Source organism: Telopea speciosissima, chromosome 2, assembly GCF_018873765.1.
Source record: "Telopea speciosissima isolate NSW1024214 ecotype Mountain lineage chromosome 2, Tspe_v1, whole genome shotgun sequence".
Classification (NCBI taxonomy): Eukaryota; Viridiplantae; Streptophyta; class Magnoliopsida; order Proteales; family Proteaceae; genus Telopea; species Telopea speciosissima.
The window spans coordinates 58,305,498-58,329,584 of record NC_057917.1 but is presented as its reverse complement, the minus strand read 5'-3'; the positions used below and the strand labels follow the sequence as shown (position 1 = coordinate 58,329,584).

At 40.4% G+C, this 24,087-nt stretch overlaps 1 long non-coding RNA gene across 1 annotated transcript; it reads left to right on the top strand.

Moving 5' to 3' along the window:
- Positions 1-1,501: 1,501 nt before the first annotated feature.
- LOC122652516 lies at positions 1,502-23,831 on the top strand. Its single transcript, XR_006331609.1, has 3 exons — positions 1,502-1,640; positions 20,014-20,023; positions 23,821-23,831. It is a non-coding gene; the product is annotated as an uncharacterized LOC122652516 (long non-coding RNA).
- Positions 23,832-24,087: the final 256 nt, after the last annotated feature.

Genomic DNA, 24,087 nt, shown 5'->3' with positions numbered 1-24,087 from the left:
TTAAGGATTGATGATCAGCAGGTTAAGGAAGCATATAAGGATCTTTTGTAGTTTTTTTCTTGCAAGACTTATTATGTATTTGTGGACTTTGAAATATTTTGTTGTTGTTTTTTTCATGCACTCATTGGTATGACTGAAATGGCGTTTATATATTTTTAATCACTTTAACTATCGGTTGAACCTGCTTCATGTTTTTGGGACAGCCCATCCATGTGTTGGGGTGCGTTTCTGGGTCCTCCCAGCTGTCGGATGCCTCATTGGGCGTCCAATCGGTTGGGGAGGATCTGGATACATTCTTTTTTCCATACAAGTTTAAAAGTCATAAAAATCATTTTCCACATAGGTATACCAAACCTATTTCTGAGTACACAATCTATTGTGTCTATTGGTTACCAAACGATTTTTATGTTTTGACCAAAAATGGTTTTCACAAATGATTTTTGATAAATAGGTAAAAATCAAAAACAAAAACTATACCAAAGATGGCCTAAGCTAATCGAAACCAACCGTTGGGACTTTGAGTCCGGATCAGCTCCACATATGTGGAGGATAGTTATTCTCCATACAAATGAGAAGTTGACACGTGTTACGCTCAAATACAGTAGACTACCGGCCGTTAACTTTTGTTTTCAGAATTTTTGCTTTTTTTATTTCCTTTTAAAAAACGTAACCCAAAAGTTATTCAAGTGAGAAACCGACACGTGTATGATAATAGACTGACACGTATTAAAGGGAAACTGGTTACCTCCTCAACAACTCAAATGTTTTTCTAATATCTCATAACAATGGAACCCATATCATCTTCCTTGTTTCGATTTCCTGGCATCATCTCTCATCACTCCCCTCTCTGCAACCCCACCCCGTCCCCTTCCCTCTCATTGTCTCTCATCCCTCCCTTCCCTGCAAACCCCGCATCACCCTTGCTCCTCCCTGCGAACCCCCTTCACCACTGCCCGGTGGAAGCACAAAAATTTTAAGAATCAGCTTCTGCTACTCTACCAATGGATAGCTTTTGGAGTTGGGTCCATCTTCCTAGTTCCTCTATCAAGTTGGTAGTAGCTCTTACACCCACGTCATCTTCTTCCTCTTGATCCCGTTTATCCCAATCCTCACAACTGCGGTTTTGCCGAACCCATTTTGGTTTGGTTTTCCAGAACCTCCAAAACGCCACCATTTCATATTTTCAAAGCAAAGATACCCAAAATCTGGTTTTGCAGAGATTGTCTCTGATCATCGTCTCTCATCACATGAATAGAACACAGAGCTTCCTGTCATCTCTTCCCTAATGTGTTTTCAATCCAAACGTATTGCCTTAAAATTAGCTTCATCTAAAATTGGGAACAAGCACAAAATAAATAAATAAAATTAGAGATACCCGCAAATAAATCTGAAATGGGGGTGAGAAACGGGATTGCAAGAGTGTAAAAGATTGGGAATTGATGATTTAGGTACTCAGAAAGCAGAGGAGTTTCAGTGTCGTGGACAATGACCTCGTCTTCTTCCCTTGTTCTTCATCGTCATTAACGTCATCAACAGAATTAGCTTCTCTGTGCTCTTCAAATATGGTAAAATCCCGTGCTTCTATAGAGATTCATGGTAACAACCCAACTGGGTTTCAAGGATGGAAGACGGAGACTGATGTCCTAGCCCACAGCCGATTAGAAACGATTCCGACGGAGGGAGCTCAAATGTGTACGATGGGATGGATATGTAGGGGAGGGATTGCGGAAGGAACATTGCTCTGAGTGGGGTTGGGGTTGCAGGGAAGGGAAGGGGCGGGGACAAGGGAGGGAGGAAAGGGCTGTGGAGTGAGGGTGAGTGCCTTCGGGTTCACCGAAGGAGAAGAAAAAGACGATGAACAAGAATAAAAAGTTGAAACAAACAAAAATTCTAAATAAAATATTCATTCTTAAGCAGTAGTGGGTCCCACTTAATTGTGTGATAAAAGGATAAAAAAGCCAAAGAACAACGTTAACGCCTTCTCCGTTAGGGTCATAACACGTGTCAGTTTCTCACTTGTGTGGAGAGTAAATATCCTGCACATATGTGGAGCTGATCCGGACTCTGGGACTTTTCCTTCAGCTCTCTGATACGGAGAAATAGTATGCTTTGTCTCAAATTTGTAAATAGATACCAACAACTGCTTAGCTCAGTTGGTGAGCCATGGTGCGCTTCATTCCCATGCTCACCAAGAGGTCTCGAGTTCGAGTCTCTTGGCTGGTATCTTATCCCGTCCCCGGTTCGATCCCCCCCCTTCTATCAAATATATATGTAAAGCTCCCAATTACCCAAAAAAAATAAATTTGTAGATATAAATTAAGGGCTGGTCGTGTACCGGTCTAATGAGAGCACGCACAGGAGCATAAACATAGATATCCCCAATTTTGGGAAAATTACGTGATTAACTACAAATGAGTTACCGTTTACAAAACTGTCTACTCAATCTTTAATTTTACAAATATAATCAAAGAAAAGATTGGTATTACAAAAATAGGCAAAATAGTGCCCATTAGCTTGCGATGAGAGATGCCAATACACTTAGGCGGTGTGTAGAACCTCCCCCCTAAATTTAATGTCATAATATACCCATAAGATGCTTATATTGGCTGATGTGGCCCAGCAAAACTTCCTTCTTTTTCTGTTGCAAATGTTCACAGTTGAGTGGGTATAGTTACCCTACTTCCCTAATGGAAGGAATGTGGGGATAGTAGTAGGCAATAAGTGCCAACAACGGTGGCAACCATATGTGACCTGGCTTCGCGATATAAGGCGCTGAGTTTCCATCAAACTGTTGCCATCTAAGAGAATTTGAAGAAGTCATAACCTTGCTACTCTACAAGATAAGAAACCCTATAGCTGAAGGAAAAAAGAAACCGCACAACGCCAGTGTGCATATTTTTGCATGAACCCTCTCACACACCATGAATGGACCCCATACCCCCTCTTCTCATTCAATGCCCGCCCCTATTGGATGATTCGCAACCCTCTCCCCCTCTTATTGGTGTAAAACGACACTCTAGCATAGTAGCAAACCCTCCCCTTGATAAAATAAGAAACCAGAAACCCTTTGTAGTTACTAGTATGCAAGAAACATTGGATTACAATGGCATGTGGATATGGATGCAGTTACGTTGTCTGCCCAACCAACGCCCCACCACCCAATAAGCAACAAGCAATAGAAGAATGTGTGCATAAAAGAAATATGATATAACCTATATTATATATAGTCGACTAAGTTTTAACTCCCTAAATGCAGGTAGTTGATGCCCTAAAATAAACGAAGGGATTCTGACCGGGTTTTCATTGAGCAATCTCTTTTTCATGGGGAAAAAATCTTATTGATTCAATAAAGGGGTGAAAGGCTTGCTTTCATTCCTACTTCAAAAGAATAACTAGTTGTCTCAGACTTCGATCCTAAGGAGGTAAGTTCCACGAACCTCCATTACGATTATTTCTAATAGCTTATTCATGTATTCCTAAGGTTCCTTCAATAACATGAAATGCTAACTCCACATTCCCACACAACAACAAAAAAATGGGTTCTATTTTTTTTAGGAAACAGCTAAAAGAGTTTTACACGTCCTTGGTAGAAGCCCATTCCCACACTTGAGACAGGCCTTTGAATTTGATGTTTAGACTCGTAAACAAAATTTTATTTATCTAATGGATGTTTTATCTATCTAATGGTCAGAATGTCAACTTATCTTATCCATGTGGCAAAAAAAAGTAACAGGCATGTGAGAAAGGGCACCTATTTACAAGGTTCTCAATGCCCATGATCCCATAAACGACTTGTGAAGTTACCAAAATTCTAGGAAGTTAAATGGGTGACATAAGTTTTTGGTTTGATATGGACTTTAGGTTATGATAGGGCATTTCATGAGTTTGTGAGTAGGACAGATCAGAGTTTTACCATGCCTTAATATGAAACTCCTTTCATTGTGTCCTAAATAATTGGCTTAAATTCACATTATCATCCGTCTACGATAAAAATCCCAAACTAATCTAACATCTCCATATGTTATGCCAAAGTATTGTTTTCCTCACATTGGATTTTTTTATTATTTATTTCTTTCTTGCTTGGAACATGTGGATAATGCCTTTCTCAGCTTTGCCATTGGTGTAGTGTATAGATTCTTCTCACATTGGCAATATGGGGAACCCTCGCCCTATTAGTTATTACCTAGGTGTTAAATAGTTTAAAAGTCTAAGAAGTGAATTCAACAAAAAACTATTGAAAATTAAGGGGGAGTAACTTATACATCATATGAAACACCAAATTCGATAGGTGATCATTGGTCTAGAAGTGGATTTTAAATCTCCCTGACAATTCTAATTCATTGGTATACTGGGAGTATACGTGATTGAAAGGCTTCCCATCTCAAGGCATGATGGAAATGTTTCATCAAAATAGTATTAGCAAATTGTAAAAGTACTATTGTTTCCAAGTAGACAATGAGAGGGGGTGAATCAATGTACTCAACAACATTTTCCCTTTACAAGTTCACTTCCCAGTTCACCTGTTGATGTCCCCAACACTTAACACAACCACTAAATTGTTCCCTTAAATGCACAACATACAACCACAGTTACAACCCTTCTTGCCAAGAGTTGATGATCACAATGCTGTCAAGAGTTGTTACATCTACTTGTGAAAGTCCCTCACTCAAACACATAATCTCAATCATTGTTGAAGGCCCTCACTGATAACACATAAATTACACAGTCATGTTGTTACACCCGCACCTGAGAACCTATTTGTTTATTATTTATCCCTGTGGTGAGTAGACTATGCTGCCTTGTTTGTCGGTGTGTCTTTCACCATGATGGTCAAATGATAAATTACTAAACCTATTTTTTTTGCTTGTTTCCTTCCCCTTAAAGTCCCTGAGGTATGGGTCCAAGCCCAGACCTTTTTGATACTTTATCTACCATTTGTATTGCATAGGATGCAGGGTCCTATGTGCATCTGACCCTACATCCGATGCTGTTATTGTGGCTAATTCGAGTGAGACCTTTTGTGGGGCCCACATACCCTTTATCGAGGATGTTGTTGGTACCTTATCGTGGTTAACTACTACCTTAGCCTCCCTTCTATTTTGGTGACCTCTTAAGTGGGCCCTTGGGCCCAAGTAATGCTTAAAATAGGTTAATATACTTTAGACATTAAAAAACCTTAGCCAAACAAGGCCCAAGATTTATTCTAAAATGAAGCCCATTGGGCCCAAGTTGTGTCTTAATGGTGTTTAATTGAGTTTAGGTGGGTAATGAGTTTAGATGGGTAATATGTTTGTGGTTCATTAAAAGACCCTATCCAAACAATACCTAAGTGGGCATTTAAACTACCCTACCCAAACAAGCCCTAGATTTATAGCTAAGAGGCCCTAGCCAAACAGGCCTTAGTAAGACACATCTATAGATATGAGAGCTAGGGCTATTCCTTAGTCTTTCTCATTTTCTTTCCTAACCTAATCGTGAAAGGAGAGGAGAGCTTTGAAGAGAGGAGGCAGCAAGGAGGAGAAGAAGGAGAAGAAGGTGGGATCGGTTGCTTGAGCTTGGATCTACAAGGAGGACCTCTTGTGTACCTCAAATCAGGTAGGCCAAGAACACTCTTACCTCTCTCCCTTCTCTTTTCTCTTTTTCGGTTGAGCTTGGAACGCCCTCCATATCCTTCTTTTTTAGCTTAGATGGCTCACCTAATTTCAGTCTTGAGTTTGGGTTTCCTCTTGGAACCAAATGGTTTATTCTAAGCTATGTTTTTGGGACTCCATTAATGTATTACAGTCCTATAAAGACCTCTATTTGACCTCTTGCTGAATCTATTTGATTCTAAAGCTTCAACCACCAAAGGAAACCCCAAATCTGAATTTTTGAGCTTTTGATCCTTTAAATCCCTCAATCATTTGATGATGGGTACTTCTAAGACCTTAATAGACTATAGGACCCCCCTCCCTAGTCCCTTGGAACTTAAAGAACCAAATGAGACAACCCTGGGCTTTTAAGGACCTTGAAATCGTATATGGGTTGCATCGGATGCAAGGTCTGAGGCAGGCACTGCTGAGTCCAATGCTACCTCCAATGTGGCCTGAGCCTGCAGGAAAGGTCGGATGCAGGGTCGGAGGCAAGCCTGTTGAGTCCGATGCTGCCTCCGATGTGGCCTGAGCCTGTAGGAAGGGTAGGACTCAGGGTCGGAGGCAAGCCTGTTGAGTCCGACGCTGCCTCCGATGTGGCCTGAGCCTGGAAGGGTAGGACTCAGGGTCGGAGGCAAGCCTGTTGAGTCCGACGCTGCCTCCGATGTGGCCTGAGCCTGGAAGGGTCAGACTCAGGGTCGGAGGTAAGCCTGTTGAGTCCGACGCTGCCCCCGATGTGGCTTGAGCCTGCAGGAAGGGTCGGACTCAGGGTCAGAGGCAGGCATTGTTGAGTCCGACGTTGCCTCCGATGCTGTTTTCAAGACCTATAACTTATGTAAATTGTGGGGTTTCTCTATGAGGCCTCCCCTACACTCTCTCACACTCTTATTCACTTTCATAGGCGCCAACATATGTGCAATGGAGTGATTTTGAGTGGGAATTGTTGTGCTTATACAAATTCTATTTGAAGTAATTGGTGAGTGGGTTTGGGTGACTGTCTGAGCTTGTTTACTATTGCTTATTCATGCATTTATGAATTATATTATGACATTATCATTAAAGCATGATTGCATTTATTCTTATTCGATGATGATGATGATGATGATTAGGATGATATGGATTTGTGTTGGGTTACGGTGCCAGGAAGTACTGGCACCGAAACCCCCGGATTACGTGGAATTATATATTTCATCTCATTCTTGCTTGTATACGTCGTGTTGTGCTGGTACCCAGGTGTTAGATAGAATGGGACGTTGACACACCCGGATGTACCTCTCAACATGATAGGATTCATGTAGTATATCTATGGTTAGGCTCAGTTCCCTATGCTACGACCCTTACCAACAGGGGTTTAGGTGTTGGGTAACCAGAGCACCTACTGCCTGTGGAGAGTTAGAGACGCCAGGCCAGGGGTAGTAATGATTATCGGGGTCTGCCTCTAGGTGGTGATGGCTATGACCGATGCCGGCCCCATAGTAATAATTGAGGTTACATTGTGGTGAGAATGGAAGGATCCATAGTGTCTTCCCGAGTTATTACAGTAGCATATACCCATTGACTTAGCATTGTGTGTTAGGTGGTAAATGAATTAATAATAGCATGCACCATGGACTATTTGTGATTGTGTGATTGTGCATCCCCTTTTCTCTTTCACTAGCTCGGTGGAGCTAACCCCCGTGTACACATTCTTTTTAGATTTTGATGCAGATGATTACTGTGGAGCCAGAGACCGTGACTGAGGATCATGGCGATGGTTGCCCATGATGATTGTGCCTACGGGCTGTACTGTTACTTGGGATCGTTCCGATTTTGTTATTGTTGAGAGCCTTGTGCTTTGTATAAACTTTTATATTTTACCTTTTTGGTAGCTACTTGATGGTCAAAGGAATTTTGTAACCATGTTACTTATTATCATTAGCCGATGAACATCTTATAATTATTTTATTTACGCTTGCACAAACTCTGACCTATCTTGGAATGTAATATTCCTTTATCTTTCGCACTTTGATATTATTGTATTTTAATATTGGTTTATGACCGTGAGTTGGCCACTACATCGAGATCCTGACGGTGAGGTGGGATGATGCGTGTCACCCCAATCATACCCTGATATTGTACTTTATCCCTTGTCGGGATAGGGGTGTGACACATGTACACACCCCAACCTGACTGTCAAAGGCTCTAGTAGGTGTGTAAACCCATCTTGCAACAAAGCACTCCAATATCCAACATACATACAACAATAATAGGCATCCACAACAAAAATATATACGTGCTTCGACAAGTTGCCTACGTGCACAGAGTAATCGTCATACTGACATCAACATATACTCAATATTGGTCTTCAACTGCAATCAACAGTCCATGTCCTACACCTGCTTCAATCCTTGATAATCAAAGGCAAGGGCAAGCTACCCCAATGGTGTTTTAGTCACAGTTGTGACTCAGGACACCTTGTCTATTTCAACCCCTAATGCAGAGACGCATGGGTATTACCCCCAATGGCATCCCAGCACCCATTAGTAACCCAAATACAGAAATGGGCTTATAACAATGCCCTATAATGAAACCCCTTTTAGTCTAGGTATTTGATAGTCAAGAACTTAGAACTAGCATATGAATATGGATACACAAAATACAAAAGACAAAGCCAAAAGATAGAATGCTTACAACCTTGCTTGTCTTGTTTCTGGTATCTTAGGAAGCTCTCTAAGTGTTGTGGAGCTTCATTGGAAATGCTCTAGCACTGGGGACTTCCACTTCTCTACTTCCATCCTTCCTTTTTTTTACTTCTTTCTAATCCATCTCTTTTCTTTAGTTTATTCTCACATATAGCAAAACCTTCATAAATGTTGCACTGATCAAATCACTTCTACCATACTTTTGTCTTCAATGGAGTACACCCAACATATGGGAATGGTAGGTGATGAAAATAATGCACAACCCTTTTGTTTCTTCTTCTTCTTTCTGTTTCTTTTCTTTCTTCCCTTGTTTTTCACTCCATTTTTTTACCAACAAACCTTGCAAATTTGGGTTTAATGTTCTCCCTCCATTTTGGCAGCTTCAATTGAGCATTACAGATATGAGAATGCAAATGGAGGTAGGTTCAATGCATACAAAATATGAGGAAGGGGATTTATTCAGTTTCACACAAATGGAGGCTGCAACCTCAAAAGAATCTGCTACTATAGACACTGCATTTTGTCACCCTCCAGCGATAATGACAATAGGACATGGACAGACATCGATATCTCTCTCAAGAAGGATTCTTGTCCCTACATTTAAACCAAATCACCCTAACATCCCTAAAATGACTTATAAGACCTTTTTACCAAATGCTGAAGGAGGTACTGCTCACCCTCCCCCCCACGGTGCCGTAGGCTCCTTCCACGGCGTCGTAGGCTCCTTCCCACGACACCGTGGGGATGTGTACTAGATTTTCACCGCGCCACGAGGGGGTGTGACATCAGCTTGCTGACGTCACCCACGACGCCGTGGAAAAGTCCCCCACAGCGCCGTGGACACCTCCACGACGCCGTGGAGGACTTATCTGGCCAGGAGAGAGAGGGGACCCCTCCCTATAAATAGGAGAGTCCCCCTACCCCAAAAGACAAGCTTTTCTCGGATAAAGAGACCCTCCAGGGCTTGTTTTGTCCCCTTTTCACCCTCTTTTCCTTCGTCTTTCCCTCATAAGTATGTGAGTAAGTGGAGTTCTTTGACGTGGGTAGATCCTTCGGTTACCCATCCAAACATAGAGCGATTCTGCTCTTAGGTATTGTTATCCCGTCAGTGTGCGGATAACAAAAAACCCCCTTCACAGTCGTTATTCTGTCTGTATACAGATAACAAAAATCTCTTATATAGTCGTTACTCTGCCCAAAGTCTGAGTGACAAAACTCATCTCGTATAGCCTCATTCTGTCCGACAAGAGAGAGACAAGTCGATCGTCCGTCTTCACCTGAGCCTTGGGACATCAATATTTTGCCCTCAGTGCGCTTTCATTTATTTCTTGCATTTCTAGACAGGTATCTGTCTCTTTCCCTCTCATTATTTTTGGCATAATGTAGACAATTAAAGTAACTCGTTTTAGTGTACATAGTAAATGATTTTTCTTTCTTTGTTATGATTAGTGCATCATAACTTAGCCTTACATGTTAGTATATGATATATTATTAAGGAAGAATATTCGAAAACCAGCATCTAGTAGAAAGACCGGTTTATCTGGGCGAGGTGGGTGCCTAACACCTTCCCACCCTCGTAACCTGACTACTTACCCTGAATCTCTGACCAGACCATATAGAATCACGTAGCCCTTTTCGCTAACCCCGGATGGGGCTACACCCATTGGGTCCTAGGCCCTAACCCTAGGTGGCGACTCCATTTCTTTATAAAGCATGATCCCAATCCCCATGATGATATATCGGAACGATACACCGTTATTCATCGAACCCAATCCTTGTCGCCATAAGGTTGAGGAACCCTTGTCCCGAGGACCACGGTACTTACAGCTACCCATAGTTCCAGCAGCTTCAAAGGGCTCTAATGGAGCTGGAAAACAAAACCCATGAAGAAGATTCAAAGCCTTAAACCCTAGGAAGTCCCTACACCCTTTCTTTTAGATTTTGGCACCTATGAAGCTCCTCTGTCTTCAGTTACTCCCAATCTATAGAGCTTGGAGAGACGAGCAATCTGCAACTTGGTTCGACCAAAATGGCCACCGGGTGAGGGAAATATTTGAGTTTGAAGTTGGACTAATCAGAGGCCTCAAAATGGAATATGGAGAGGGTATATATGTACCTGCGTACCATTGGGTTATGAGGACTACGGGGTGCATAGTCTTGAGATCTGTGTGACCCGTCGGATGGGAACAATATGGTGTGGCATCATTAACATCATCAGATTGGCGTCAGTTGGTAGTGTGACCGAGTCAGACGCTCAGTCAACTAACCAATGGGATGGACGAGAGTGAAATCTCGACTGACAGGCGCATGTGAGTTATCACATCGAAGGGCAGGAGTCATGACAGGGGCATGTAACAAGCGTGACATGTTAGGCGATGTTTCATATGCCCATTCATGAGTCAGGTACAACTCAATCCGAGTTGTTCGTGTTGTCGGCTGAAGGCGGGAAGGACTACCAGCTCTTGAATCTGGATCAGACGTGGGATGATTTATGTGGTTGAATGATAGAGCTCTTGAATCTGGATCGGACTTGGCATTGTACAAGTGTACGGGCGATACATCGCAGTACTGTGTGACGTGGGCTCAAGATGCATGACTGATCGTGCACAAAATGTGCTTTGCACGTGCAATAAAAATCCTCTAAATAGAATCTGTTCCATCACTATTACGGCCTCATCTTAGTCACTAAAAAAGCATCTAGTGACATGGTTTATTATGGATGGTCCAATCTTAGACTCAGTATATGCTAGTGTACGACTCCTCTAGTACATCCAACCAACCAAAATGCCCAGAATAAAATATAGGTCGTAATTTCTTCATCCGATCGAATTTTTGGACGTGGTTTGCGGTGCTGCACTCATGACGAGATGACTATTAATCATGATGTCCAAAATCACTCAATTCTCACAAAGTGCATCTTATGATTTGAAAAACCTCTCAAGTTTGCTTCTAGTCTGCGTGACCATACAGAAACCACTATATCTCCTCCGCCTAATGTTGAAACGACATGAAACAAAATGCAATGAATCACAAACTCAAAGCAATATGATTCCTCAGCTTACACTTTCTTCTAGAAATTCCATATGGACTTTCGAAAATGCCCTCAAACACGTTGCCTCGTGTTAACCTATAAAATCACAATTCCCAAGGCATAAGACCTTCACACAATGTTGTTGAAGGCAGCCGGACACTGTATAAACTTGAAATGGAGTGTCCCATACTACCATATAGGCTTGGATACTCCTACATCATTGCCAACATGTCACATCACAACCAAATGTCCAAAATACCCTTCTAAGTTGTGTCAACACTTCATAGATATCTGTGACTGACATAAACATGAAAATACTCCTGGAGTTTCACTAACACATGTCTAGGCCATAAATATTCTATAAAATTATAGAAATGCCTGTGACGTTTTCTATTCCTAAAAATGATAAAACTATCCTGGATGACACCCAATCACTGTGAGACGTCTATGTACACTACCAAACTCTTGTAACACTGTCATTGCCACTGTGAACACTATAATAACTATTGGGGATGCTGGAATACTATCCAATCACTACCTGCACTGCCAAAAGTCTGCCAACTCACCTAGAATGCTGTCTAAACTGTTCTGACCTCCGTAACTGCTGCCTTGAACTACCACTGTACACTACCACACTCTATGTGCTACACCAAGATGCACTGTGTTGACAACAACAACACACATGCACTGTGTTGACAACAACGACAACCAACACACAATCACAACCATCTGCAATGTGTGTTCAACAAGTACATTTTTACCCAAAGTTAGGTCAAGCAAGGCCAATTGAGATTTACAGGATCATTGTATTGCTTACAACTTACTAGTCAAGTTTGAGGTCCTTCAATTCTATGACAATATCAATTGTATTTTTTACCATGTACACTACAATCCAAAAACTTCGTAGGATTTGTGTTTCTAACCATCTCTTTTCAAATTAGAAGGTATTAGGATTTGTTATGATTGTTGATTCTAAATTCAAGCAAGGGGGTAAATATTAAATATTTACTACCATAAATAGAAAATCAATATCTGTTGTATATTATTCATAGAAATTAATGAATGTACAAATATATACTTAAAAAATAAAGGACCAAGTATTCGTGAAGGGAGAATCCCTTGGCCGAGGGGTTCGGCTGGTGTTGAGGTGGGGGTATTATCAACTTCGTACTATTGGGGGTGGGGGTGGGGGCAAACATTAACTACCCTAAGATGATGGTTGAACCCTACTCTTCAAGTGAAAGAAAACGTTACCCAAAAATAAAACCATAGCTTGTTGCCTTATTAATTGAATGAAGAGGAGCCGTGCCCGTATTGCCATTAGTTCTCACTAGTTACTACCTCATTGCAGGTTAGAGCTAGGACTCATTCAAGTATAGCTCATGCCGATTTGGGTCGGATTTAGAATATCAAGGATTAGAATTTGATTGGCTGGATCAGCCAATTCAGATCAGAATTGGCCATGGTCAATCTAAGCCATGGTTTTTAGGTATCGGCATCGAATCGTCCGATATGATCGATACTGCACGGTTTTGAAGGTGACTGATACCGATACCATATTGGTGAAACGGTACGGATAATGGGTAAAATAGTCAAAAACCTTTTTTTTTTAAATGAAAATTAGAGGTAAACTTGTCCAATGCCATATTGTTATCATATAGGTTTTGAGGGTGACAAATACCCGATCTGATAAGGTGCACTAAAACCATGATCATATACTTTGGCATTTTTGTTCCTTACCTTTCCTTTATTTATAGGCATTACATTTGATTGCAATTAAAATCAAAGGAAAGGAAAGTGAAAATCTTCAAACCTATAAAGAAAAATTTTTGTATATGAAATTTCTTATCATAGTTATTAATGATTTTTTTTAGATGTAACTTTTATTTTATTTTTTAGACCTAAGGGATTTGAATGCAAAGTAAAGTGAGATTTAATAGCCAAATAGGAAGGCTTTGGATTTAGTGAAATGACCATGCCGGACTACAAAAGTTAGTGACTTGAGATGGATATCGAGAGTCGAGACAATGACAAGGGCATCATTCCGTATAAAAAAATATAGAATAATAATGACCTTAAATGGGTAGGTGTAGGGGTGTAAAACCCTAGCTCGAAGCCTCAAACCTATCTGAATGTTTTATTATTGATTTGATTTCGGATTGAGGTATTGTGGAACTGGCTAAAAATTGGATGCATCGTACCTACAAATTGAAAAACTAGACTGAAACCAAAACCAAAGTTTAAACTGATATAAAATCGAAAGAAACAGATACCAACCCAAAAATAATAAAATAAATAAATATTTATATTTTTTAATCAATATGTGAATATATATACATGGTATCAAACCGTTAAGAGAAAATCAAATCCAAATCTGAATGAAATTAGAAGTAGTCAAATCTGTACTTTCCTTTATTGGTTTGGTTTAGATTTACATAGGGGTGTCAATTCCAGGCCCAGCCCGACCGAGCCAGCCTGATTACAATCTAATCTGGCCCGATTAGTAAACATATCGGGCTCAAACCCTACCTGTTTATAATCGGTCGTTCCTGGTATGGGTTCTAGCCTGTTGGGCGCACGACTAGACTAACCGATTATAAACCCGACCTAGCCCGCCTGAGTATGGCCCGATCGTTAATTATGAACCTGTAAAACAACAAAATTAAATTCTGACGAGGATTTGGGTGTAAATTAAGTGGTTCGGTCGATGCATGAGGCTATAAATTAAGTGGTTCAAATCTTATATGGTTAAATAAACTGATCAAATCTCAACAAAATTAAATTCTGCCCTTCATTTTGTATCCAAATAGAGGATTTGCACCCTTGTCAATTAAAATTCATTCCTAATTTCTAAATCCATGAGTATTGCAAATTGCGAAATAAGAATTTATGGGCAATTTTTTTTTATTTTTCTCTCTAATCCACTTTAGAGATCAATTTTAGGGCTGCACTATTTAGAACCCATTTAAAGACTAACCAGAGTAAAACAAACTCATAACCCGATTAAGACCCGATTTTAATACCCGATTATAGCAAAACAAACTCATAACCCGATTAAGACCCGATTTTAATACCCGATTATAGCTAGAGACCGATTGAGCCTGTTCCGGCTCGACCTAAATACTTAAAAGGTCAGACATAGTGCAGCCTACAAAATTGATACCGGTTGACACCCTAGAATCTAGACTTACCCCTATCCACGAAATGAAGGATGGACACCCTTAGGTAGGTGAACCAAATTTTCTCACCCAGATGTTAGCTGAAAAAGATCCTGTCAATCCGGGCAGTTGGGTTGCATGTGCAGGCGCTCAAACATGAGTAAGGCGATCAATGCGCACCACCTCATCTCTGACTCTGCACATGCAACCCAGCTGCCTGGATTGACAAGAGCCGAGTTAATCCGAAGCCGTATGACGTTGTATGTAATGAGTCTAATTTTTATCAAACCCAAAAATGTAATGAGTCTAATGGCGCCAAAACATGCAGTAGCCTTTTAGGCTTTCAGCTTTCTTAGCTGACCATTCTTCTACCACAAAAAAAAAAAAGCTGACCACTCGTTTTTTTTCTGGGACTTCCAATAAAGAACGAAGGTCTCAGATGAGCCTTGGAGTGCAAGCTAGACGGAGAGAGAGAGAGAGAGAGAGAGAGAGAGAGGGGGGGGTAGAGATATACGGTTTTATTTCTTGTCTTCCAATACAGAAACCCAGACATCTCAGTGCAGCAGCGTTCATTGGATGGCTGGAGCTGTCTGACACGTGCCCCAAGAACACTTCCATCCGTTTGATGCTCACTACAATGGATTTTCTTGCCCCGGAAGAGTCCGGATCATCAACCCACATGGATAGAGAATTTTCCAGCCATCATGCTTCTTTATGTGACATCTGTCCATTCGAAAACAGAACCAATCGAAGTGGATGAGGCAATGTTACCATATTTTTTTCAAATATTTTTCTTTTTCCCACTAATTTACAAAAACGTGTCCAACACGAACTCCAAAGTCTCCACTTCCAAACCTTATCCCAATCTCTCTCTCTTCCCCATTTTCTCCTTCGTGTCTCTGCAAATTTAAAGTCAGAGAAAGATAAAAATCGTCGCTGCTACTGCCGGACTCAGATCAAGTCGTCTCTTCAAATTTCATACTCGAAAAATCTCTCTCCTCCATGTCTCTGTACATCTACAGTGGGAGAAGATAAAAGTCACCATTGCAACTGCTAGACTCAGATTGAGTTATTGCTGCAACTGCCGTTTTGAAGAATTGAAACTTCTCCTGTCTTGTGTGTGCCTCCACATTCTAGAACCAACTTCTTTTTGTACGTGCTGAAAAACCTCGAGCATTAATTGCTGCTCCCTTCTTTAAACATCTACCTTCATTATTCTTCCATTAACGTTGTCTCTGCTCTGGGCTTAACAGTCGTTGCTGTTACTTCCCCCCTCCCCCACCCCCTTTTTTTTTCTTTTCAACAAATCGGTTTAACAGTCAAAACAATTCGTAATAAAAAACCCATAATCCGCCTATATGCAAAAGAGAGAGATTTAAAAATGTTAGTCTTCAAACTCGCCTATTATCTTATATTCATTGATTATTGCAAGAACCCAAGACCTCACAATCCTTCCTACAAGCTTCAAGTATCATGAACAAGGTTTTTTTTATCCCATTAATGATGAACTAAATTTATTTGGTGCTCATTTTGGTTTTGAGCTAATCCAACAACTCTTTGATAAAAAATTTTATGTTTCAATGAAATTTTGAAGGGCTTCCAAACTTTATATTATTCTCTATTTTGAGTAGGAATTAGATCAGCCTATGGCATGAAAGCTTAGAAATTCCTATAGAAAAGAGTGAACCACCAGATTAATTAAGAAACATCTCCTGCCACTTCCTTTGAATCCCAAGCTACGGTTAGTGTGGACATGGATGAATATTTTAAAGGGATGGGATCCACCCATGAAATGGACTCACTTATTACCTAGTGATGGAAACAAGGACTTATTTGGATCAACAAATGGACCTTCTTAGCTAGTCAGAGTTTCGAATACTCATTTTGGATTTAAAAAATCTACATTTTCATTGACACACACACACACACACAAAGGAAAATAGAAAAGCTCCAAAAGCTAGAGGCACGGCTACAAGATGAAATAATTGAGAAAAATCGATTTGGTTATATATTGCTTGTCATCTTTGTTTCCTGCATTAATGCAAAAACAATGAGCTTTCTACATTGCCCCCTAAAATGCCTTTCCTTTGCTTAATCTTCTCAATATCAACTGCAATGATTCAACTGTTGGCCCCTTCTGTCACAATTTAGTTTGGTTAAATATTGCTTTTGCAACCACCTCTCCTCCCCCCAACTCACCAGAGAGAAAGAGAGAACTTTGCTTCTTTCTATTCTGTTTAGAAGCCTAAATTCTACCACAGAACTACTGGTAGACCTGAAGATGCAAGTCTTGACGAATCAGTTTGTGAACCTTTATTCACGATGAATTCTACAGACATCTACAAAGGATTATATCGATACAATTAATCTGTAAGTAGAGTTTTTTGTCGCTCGAGCAACTCAGGGAGTTGTTAATGGCAAGGAATGGTGAAAGAGTTTCTTTGTAAGACTTCCCTGCCTGGTCAGGTTCGTAGTTTCCTCTCATAGGGGACCGAAAATGACGACCTCACCCCCTACCCGAACACACTACCCGAGTGGGGTGAGGTCGTCATTTCCGCCTTCCCTATGAGAGGAACCTACAAACCTAATCGGGCAGGGAACCTGAGAGGAGAAAAATTCGTAAGATTGAGGCTCTGTTTGGTATGCATTTCCATTCTTAGAATGGAGAATTCATTCCTAACATAGAATGGAAAAGCTGTTTAGAACATATATTCTCTCTGGATTGCATTGCTCACCATTAGTTCTTCTTCACCATTCCTAACTAATCGGAAGGAAACAAACCAAGCATTATGGAGACAGTGCACTTCATGAATTCCCTGGAAATAGTGGAGTTGCCCTCCGAGATGACGGAGGTGTCGAGGGTTTTCGATGCATTTGACGGAGAATTATCGATCGAACTCAGAGTTTTACTAAAGACGAAATGGAGTTGCCCATTTGGGTTTTCTCTTCGAATCGTTTTCTGTTTAATCGATTTGCTGAAAAGGGATAAAAAGAAGGGAAATTATCACCGCCACCCCCTGACGTTTGCCTATATTTTAAAGCACACCCACTAGCTACCATAATTTCAGTGCCACCCCCTGCTTTACCAAACTAATTCCACACAGTCCCCCTACCATTAGTTAAAAGCTGTTAAGTGGTGATGAAAGTTATTTAATATTTTTTAAAAGACAATTCTACCCTTCTTAGTTGGCAAAGTACCTAATCTACCCTTTCAATTAAAACACCCATAAACCCTTTTCTTCCTCACACTCATCAACAACCTTGGAGAATCCACCGCAACATCTTCCTCACCTCAGATCAAGCTTGAGTTGCTGAGGCGAGTTCCCTCTCCAAGTCTCAGTCTCACTTGATCACAAGCTCGAGTTGCAGTGGCGAGCCCCCTTCTTCTTCTCGTCTGATTCCGATTGAGCCCCCTTCCTCTTCTCTCACTCCTTTGTCAACAAACCTTACAGACCAAGCCATATTTCTTAAAATAAGTCATTAGAGGTGATGATATGGATAGAGAAATAATGAAGCTTCCTTGGTTGCCTTGTCTTCTTCTACTTCACTTTTGAGTTTCTGTTGAAGCCTTAGCTCTGCTCCTCTGTCAGTTCAGATCCCGGTAATTTCTCGCCTGAGCTTCGTTTCTGATTCATTTTATACTTGTTGTCGATGAGAGATGCGTCTCTACAATACTGATTAGATGGGAGAATTAGGAGCTTTATGTGGTTGAAATGTTCACCATACCCTATTTTACCCCTTCCACCTCATCCTCACCCTCTGTCGGGCCTTAGCAAAGTTGCATCAAGAACACCAGGCCTGTCGGTAGAAGCAAGCACGATTATGCCGCTGTTGTCGAAGAAGCCGTCCATCTCCGTCAACAGCTGGTTAATGGTCTGCTCCCTCTCATCGTTCCCACCTCCGAGCCCAGCCCCATGTTGCTTCCACGGTTCAAGCACTCTAGAATAAATTGCCTGAAGATTAAGAAGCTGAAGCTCGAATTTCTTCTACCAAATCCTCAAGTGCAACAAGAGTGGTGATACAGTCATTCCAATTCACATTAAGACTTTGATGTATTTGTAAACGTTTGTCTCTCAATAGCAAATACCTGCATGACATGCTAACTGAGTGTGTACACTTCTGGGTGGGTTGCCCATAGCATCCACATATTAATGGCAGCAATATGCTATGAATTCCATGATTTGTAAGAAATTCCAGATTCAGATTCCAATTGACATGCTGACTTTATATAGCCCAGGGAGTAAAGACATTGGATAATAACTCTAACAAATTCAGGTTTCTTAATTAAACCTTTTGAACCAAGCAGCAGAGGTAATACTCGTTTTCGATGAGAGATGCGTCTCTGCCTAAGCAGAAACCTTCTAAGAAAGGTCTGGAATCAGAATCGTTGGTCGTTACTGTTTTTGCTCCTATTGTTCTATTTAGGGATGGGAGCGAGTGGCAGGGACAGGTGGTGGTGGGGAGAGCAGTGGGGAGTGGGAGTGGAGGTTGTGTAGCAGGGCCGCAGTGGCTGAAAATGAGTGGGGGCGGAAGTTGAGGTGGAGGTGGAGGTGGAGGATGATATGGGGAGGGTAAAATAGAAAATTTGTTTAGGAATAGGTTTTTTTATATTTTTATAATAAAAGGTATATTGGTCAAAGAAATTTTATATGTTAACACCGTTCAAAAATGGGTAATGGTTGATATTATGGTAGTTAGTGGGTGTGGCTTAAAATATAGGCAAATGTCAGGGGGTGGCACTTATAATTTCCCTAAAAGAAAGGAAAAAAAAAAGTAAACAACAATTGTTGAGAGCATACTGGCGACGACGAAGAATTCTTGATCACTGCCATAGTTTCGCCAAAAGACGAAGTGGAGATGCCCTTTTGGGTTTTCCTCTTCGAACAGTTTTTTGTTTAATTGATTTACTAAAAAGGGAGAAAAAGAAAAGAAAAAAATTAAATGACAATCGTTAAGCTTAAAATAAAGACGAACAAGTTGGTTCCAGTATGTGAAGACACTAAAGGTTTCAATTTTTCGAGTATGAAAATTGTAGAGACGACTTGATCTAAGTCCGGCAACAGCAGCGATGATTTTTATCTTTCTCCGACTTTAAATTTGCAAAAACACAAAGGAGAAAGAGGGGAAGAGAGAGAGATAGATTGGGAGAAGGAATGGAAGTGGAGACACTGGAGTCCGTGTTGGACACATTTTTGTAAGAGCGGAAAAAAATAAAATTAAAAAAACAAAGAAGAAGAAATGAGGTAACGGTGCCTCATCCACTCCGTTTGATTCTGAACAGATGTCACATACAGAAGTATGAGTGCCGGAACCAGTTATCTCTCTTTAAGTTAATTTAATTTTTATTTTAATCCAAAAAAAAATTTCCCTATCCATGTGGGTGGATGATCCGGATTCGCCCCGGAAGACCGGACTGCAAGCTACAGTCTACAGAGAGATATACAATCAAAACAGTGAGAGAAGGAAAGAGAAAGAAAAGTGAAGGTCGGTGAAGCAACGGAAAAGGAAGGAAGAAGATGACTTGTTGCCGACCGCTTGCAGAGAAATGCAGGAAGGAGGAGACAGTCATAATGATACCATACGGATTTACGTTTCCTTCAATGCTTTGTGCTCTGTGGTCACTGGTCTCCGCTCTCTGCCCAAAAATATTAAAAAAAAAACAAAAGAAACCATGAGCTAAAGTTTTCCTTTCACCCAAAAGCCAAGACTCACTCCAAAACGTATAAAAACTGAAATTCTGAAATAGAGTTGAAATAATCAAAACCCACCAGGAGTTCTTTAGCCCAAACGATGAAACGACGAACGAGGTGGGCCTCTCTCTTTCTCTCTCTGATTCAAATGGGTGAATTTTCTCAAAGAAAACTCCCAACAACAATGACAGAAAATAGAGGCAGAAAGCAAACAAAAGTGATTTGGGAATTGTGAAACATAGAAGAAAAGAAACAAAAACATAAAAAGCTGGCTTTTGATGGTAACAGAAATCACCCAATTAAAATTAAGTAAAAGAGTAAAGGTATTTTCAAAAAGAAACAAAAAGACAACACTCACTCACTCACTCACACTCCTAAATTATCTCTGCTCCCTCGCGGTTAGAAAGTGTTTTATAGGGTCCACTCCCTCCATCAGTCCATTGACCTTGCAATATGTGTTGTGTAAAAGTTTACTTCAAGAAGCCGGAATCGAATATGGGATTAGTCTTCAATTTCGATTTAATTCGGATCCTAAACAATCAGAATTATTCATAACCTTAATTATTGGAATGGAAAATAAAAAGTTTTTTAGATTTTTCAAAATATATTGTTTTTGGAGATTTTGATTTAATATACTTAAGGATCTTGCCATAAGAGATAAGTTTCATTGGTTTTACACTATTTTGCTTACTAGAAAAATAAAACAATGACAACAAATGAAGATCAAACATGAATTATAGATGTTTAGAGGTTTAGAGGGTTATGAATCATTTGGAATTAGGATCAGATTTGTTCGTTTCCGATCCAATTTCGATTCCTTAAATCATGTATCTTTTTTTTTTTTTTTTAAACCATGTGAAACTTAAACCATGTATCTAATAGCTTGATAAAGGAGCATCTTTCTTATATGAATCATAATGCATTAGGGTCTTCTCTCATTGTAGTTAGTTTCCCTCCACCACTCGGTGAATGAAAAACCACTAACCTATGGTTCACAAATCCCTTCTAAGTTTTAGGATACCTAAAATATCTTCCAATCTCTTTGTGGGTATCTGAACCTGTCTCGGTAGGATCCATTCATCGTGGTTGAAGAAAAACTCGGTCTAATGCTTTATGTCAACAAAATTCAACTATTTCTAAAGTTTGGTTCCAAAATTTGTCAAAGTTTCATCAATTTGGATTTTTTTTTGGGTATTAAACAATTTGAAATTTAAAATTGAAGAAAGGTGTCAGATCTAGCATCTTGATAAAACATGGCTACAAAATTTCTATGTAGCAAATGGTAGCCAATGAAAGAAGCAAGCAAAGGAAACCAACTAAAAATTAGGGAAAAGGTTGGGCTTGCGGCCAGGGTGCTAAACATGTGACTTCCTCTCTCCTCCCCCTTAGGAAAAGACACCCTTGCCCTCTTATGCCAGCCCTATGATCAGTATATGCTCCTAGCTTAACGAACGAAAGTTGGCGACATACCCAACTCTCTCCCAAAAAATTATTAATAATATACTTCTTAGGATTTAAATCTTCTTGAATGCTATAATACTTATAAAAAATTTACTAGATAAGGATACAAAATTTTGTTTTTTTTTCGGGGGTGGGGGGAGAATGATGTACATAGTTGTAGGATGTAATGGAATTTTATATGCTAGAACTGTATTGATCGTCAAATGAAATGGAATGCATTTCAACCATTTGTTTCCATTGTCAATGCAGCGCCAACTATCCACCACCATCGTGTAGCATCTCCTCCTCCCCTCCGACTCTCCCTCTCCCTCTTTGTCTCCCACTCTTCCCTTCCTCAGTAGCTTTGACTCCGACTCACTCCCCCCTCTTCCCTTGGTGTTCCACTAGCAGTCCCCCCCACCCCCGCTCTTCCCTCCCCGAAGTGGAATGATGTACATACTAGTAGGATGTAATGGAATTTTATATGCTAGCACCATATTTGACTGTCGGATGAAATGAAATACATAACCATTTGTTTCTATTGTTGCTGCAGTAGCGTCTCCCTCTCTCCTTCCTCTTCATCTCCCACTCTCTCATCCCTCACCAGCTTCGGCTCCGACTCTCCCTCTCCCCTCCTCACCTTGGTGCCCCGTCAACAGCCCCCACCCTCGCCCCCCTCTTCCCTCCACCTTCCACCCCTCCCCTGCTCTACAACTCCCCCCATCACTAAACCCACCCCTTGCCATCTGCTCTAAACCCACCAGGGTCTTGTCCTCACATCAACGAGCCATATAATTGTTTTCTCAACAATTGGTCTAATGAAGCTTATCAAAAACTTAGATGGCTATCCAATGGCTGCAATATCCCAATGTATGTTTCAAACATCAATAAAATTTCATAGCAAAGTTGTAATTTTTATGTTTCAAACCCTAGTTGGAAGAAAGTTGTAATTCTTCTTCTTAATTTCTAACCAAAAGCAAGAAAAAATTTTAGGTTTTTGGGTTCTGAGACTGATAGATTTTTAGTTTGGACAAGTGATTTGGTTGCGATTTCTATGCAAGTTGAATGGGAGAAATATGCTAGAATTGTTGAGACGAAAACGACTACTTGTCGTTGAATTCACGAGAAGGCTTCCAATGGGTATCTTCAAATTCTTCTCGTCATTGTTGTTCTCGCTATTGGTTTCAAAATTATTCTTCGAAACCTCTATTTCTTAAAGAAACTAAAGAAGAAAAATAAAACCACTACTTACAGAAAGGACTATTACTAAGAAGGTAGCCATATCTATAACGAGTTGAATGTTGTCAAGCCATTTCAAAGAGCTATGATAACTTGGGCAAGATGGGTCGATGCCAATGTATCGCAAGATATAGTTTGCGCAGAGGGGTTGGCAGCAACTGGTGAGGAGGGGTAGGGCAGGGCAGGGCCAAGGGAGAGAAATTAGAGGGCGGTGGGGGGGGGGGGGGGTGGGGAGATGCAAGGGAATGGGTTGCAATGGTAAATGGGGAAGAGAGAAAGAAGGAAAGATGCAACGTCTCTGGGTGTAGTGGTTGTAGAGGGGACGAGATACAATTGTAGATGGATTGAACGGTTGAGATGCTCCACATCCTATCCAACGTCCAATATTTAGAAATGGCTCATCTAATCGGTAGCTTACATGGTCATGACGGAGAAAAGATATTAGGGTAAGAGGTTGACGATCTATTAATCAGTGATTAGGAAAGAGAGAGAATGTCTTGAAATAATTTTTTATATATAATAAATTTTAATTTTAAAAAATATTTTGAACTCTTTTATATTTTTAAAGAGGGAGAGGGATAGACACACTCAAACTAATAGACGACATTAATTAAAAAAAAAGAAACAATAGATAGAGATAAACATAATGAATGCTAATTTACGATACACCAGCGGGATACCAATCTTTTTTCATTTTTGAAAATCATCATAAAAGTATACATTTCCATTTTCCGCAATCACATCCACAAGTGGTATGTACGAAAAACTAAATATCAACCCTTCCCCTTTTTTATTTTTTGATAAAAGAACTCAGCATCAACCCAAAAAGTGAATAACGTAAACTGACAAACCTGAAAAATATAATTAAGACCAAGAATATCATTTAATGGAATTGTTAAAGGAAGAAAAAACTGAGCTGAGGAAGTATTATAATGAGGTGAAGTAATCAAGAAGTTCAAAGCTGCAGTAAGTTTTGATTCGTAAAAGAAACAAATCGATCTCAATTCTCACATTCTCACGAGAAACAGAGAGGTAACATGTGACAAAGGAGACAGTCGCATAAAAGTAGACCTGTCAAGTCACAACCCTTTCTTTATTGTTTTCTTCACCATTTAATATTGTCAAATCACATCACCTCACAGTCCCCCCCCCCCCCTCTCCAACTCCTTACCCCACAGGCACAGGTCCAGCACCCCACCCATCCTCTCTCTCTCTCTC